The following is a 3,459-nucleotide window of genomic DNA, read 5'->3' on the forward strand; positions in this document are numbered from 1 at the left end:
CTTGGCATAAAAACTCAAATGTCCACTTTTTCCATTTTCATTTTATTGCATTTCTATATTCCCTGTGTATGGTTACATACAACTGTGCAAAGATATATTTTTAAAAAAAATCGTAAGTCCCTCAAATCCGCTCTCAAAAATATGCCACTTTTCTAAAAACAGCAATAGTCCAAGGAATTTTGTTTGAAAACAACAAAGGTCCAGTAGTTCCACACTTTTATCACCAGGCGGCGTTAGGCGTTAGTATACATTCCATACTTGTTAGTGCCTGACCTGTCAAAATTATCTTTCATTCGTTCAGTCATTGGCATTGCCATTTTATGAAGTTCCTTAACGATTGTTTGTATATTTTATCATGGAATGTAATAGGATACAGACATCCGAAACGCCTCGTAAGAGAAAAGTTAATAAAACCAAGCAAACATTAATAAAAACCGCCAAAATAAAGGGAAGTGATCATGTCAATCATGTTGGGAAACGACTCTCAAAAAAAGTTATCGGTGAAGATTGCAGGTAGGAATAATTATGTATTCATAACATATATTCAATTAAAAACTTATACATTATTTATACGTACTAAAATATTTACCATGCTGAATAGTTTGTGTGATTAAATTTAGTTCACAATGGCTGTGATTACTTTGAAGTTATGACTTCTTTCGAATGCAAAGCATTGTAGGTATTTACTATGTTGTTTTATGTAAATGTATGTATGATTGTAATAAAGTATATTATGTAGGATTGTACTTAATTGATTATTATGTTTCCAGGTGCAAGAGGTTTCATTGTTTTACAAAAATAAATGAAGATTTACGGAAAGAAATATTTGAGAATTTTTATGAAATGAATTCTAAAAATCAACAAGATGGCTATATATCTGGATGTATAGAAGTAGTACCGATCAAGAGAAGACGGCCGAGAAAAAATACTCCGATAATAATAAATGATGTCAATGATCATGGTATATTCAAGCATTCAGCATCATATAAATATAAAGTGAGTATTCATTGAATTAATAAAAAATGTACATTCAAATTAGGCATTACACCTATTATACCTAATGATAATGTGTTTGAAAAACTAATTATTTTTTCTCTTTATTTACTTTAGATACGATCTACATCTGATGGTATTAACGAAGAAGTCTGTATGAAGGCATTTGTGGCAATACATGGTATTACGCATTCCCGGCTGCGACGTATTCAAGACAACATCACATTTTCGGGTTCGGCTCCTATGGACAAACGAGGAAAGCATCCAAATCGCCCAAGAGCAGTGTCTGAATCAGTGATTCAGTTGATTCACATTCATATACAATCATTTAAGGCACGTCAAAGTCATTATTCTTTCGCGAAAAATAAGAATGTTAGGTATCTTCCGGAAAATTTGACTATTATGAAAATGCACGAGATGTTTTTAAGTAAATACAGGCTTCAACTAAACTATGACACATACTACAGAGTATTTACAACTAGATATAATTTGTCATTTGGAGCTCCTCGAAGCGATACGTGTTCATACTGTGATTCAGTTACAACCAAACTGAAATTACCCGATCTCTCTGAAGATGAAAAACGTAAGATTGAGATAGATTATCAACTTCACCTGGCTAAAGCACAACAGTTTACTACAACGAAGCGAAGATTAAAAGAACTCGCAAGTGGTTCAAGTGATACCACAGTCATATCGTTTGATTTTATGCAAAATTTGCCTTTACCGAATATGGTAACAAATGCGGTATTTTATTCCAGACAGCTATGGTATTACATTTTTGGGATACATGACCTAGCCAGAAATTATGTATATATGTACACGTATCATGAAGGATTCGCCAAACGAGGTCAAAATGATGTAACATCTTTGTTACTACATTACATAAACCACCATCTGCCAGCAGGCACGAAAACATTGTATATTTTGAGTGACGGATGTGCTGGACAAAACAAAAATTTTGTTATGATTTGGTTTTGGTATATGGTGGTACATGCATTAAAAAAAATTGAACGAGTCATCCATATATTTCCTATCAGAGGGCACACATTTTTACCAAATGACGCTGACTTTCATTTGTTCAGCAGTGCAAGGAAAACAATCCTTGCAGACGTGCCAGAGGATTGGGATAAAGTTGTATTGGATGCCAGAAAAACTCCTGGGCCCTTTATTCTGGAGAAACCGGAGCAAAAAGATTTTTTAAATATTAAAGATACGTTAAAGCCTTACTTTAAGTCATCCTTCGGCAGAGATTTTCATCTTAGGCAAGTTAGAATGTACAAAATAGACAAGGATTGTAAGGGAGAAGTGCTTTGCAAACATCTCAGTTTCTCTGGACTGTGGGATAGATTCAATATAGTGAAAAGACATCAAATGCCAGTCACGATTGCATTTAAGCCAGCATATGATGGATTAATTCCATTCAAAGGCGCAAAGAAAAAAGATATTTTAAAATTAACTAAGTATTTACAAAATCCAATAAATGCATCATTTTATGAAAATTTGCCGTGTGACAATGATATAAATGATAACGTTGAAGAAGACAGTGAAGGTGTGAGTGATCAAGACTAATCAGTAGTAATATGCACATGATTGATTTTATTTTAAATATTTAATTGAAGATTTTTTTAAAACATGTAAGTACGTAGCTTAATAATTGGTTATGATGTGTCAAAACCTTCTTAAATGTAGTATTATGATTAAAAAATAACAGAAATATATATTTTTTGTTTTATTTAATAAAATTATAATTTTATTCATACTATTTGCTTTTCCATGTTTTCAATTTTGTTATAAAAACGACAAAGGTCCAAAAATTGTGTAAAAACAGCAAATGTCACATTCATTTCTTTTTAAATATCTATTTAACAAACATCAATTTGATATTTTATTTACATACATACAGTGCATATTAGGCTCCTCCATGAATCTTCATTGTCAAATTATTAAAAATGTGTTTGACAACCAAGATATTATGTTTTTACCCTCTCCTGAAAAAAATGACCTTTGTGACATTTGCTGTTTTTATGCCAAGATCTTCAATTGAAAAGGGATTTATCAATAGTAATTGAACTGGTCATTTCGAAAACCCCATAACTGAGAGAAAGCAAAATTTTCAGAGATAAAAAACTGTGTATTTTTTTGTTTAGTTACATACTTACATTAAAAAAACTCCTCGAAAGATGTAGAACAATATGTGGAGCATTTACGTTCCAAAATAAATATGAAATTTTATCTAATTTAATAGCAAAATCTGTTTTAATTTCTTGTAATTGTGTTGTTTTCGAAATGAACATGTGAAATACCATTATAACTGATTAATTTCATTGCAATATAATTTAAAAAAATATATATTTGATATAGATTATACAAATTTAGTATTTCAGATAATAAGTATACCAAAAGAATCATTAATCGTCATTTTCAGTATGGAGTATTGATCCTATCTTGACGCCGGATTAAGCGTTT

General features: G+C 31.2%; 1 long non-coding RNA gene across 1 annotated transcript; it reads left to right on the forward strand.

The window, feature by feature from the left end:
- The first annotated feature begins 928 nt into the window (after window positions 1–928).
- On the forward strand, window positions 929–2,711 carry LOC147074054 (uncharacterized). The gene is made up of 2 exons (XR_015070380.1): window positions 929–996; window positions 1,111–2,711. It is a non-coding gene; the product is annotated as an uncharacterized LOC147074054 (long non-coding RNA).
- The last annotated feature ends 748 nt before the right edge of the window (window positions 2,712–3,459 follow it).

The sequence above is a fragment of the Rhyacophila brunnea genome, unplaced genomic scaffold (genome assembly GCF_057557595.1).
Source record: "Rhyacophila brunnea isolate RB1 unplaced genomic scaffold, BYU_Rbru_1.0 scaffold_17, whole genome shotgun sequence".
Taxonomy (NCBI): Eukaryota; Metazoa; Arthropoda; class Insecta; order Trichoptera; family Rhyacophilidae; genus Rhyacophila; species Rhyacophila brunnea.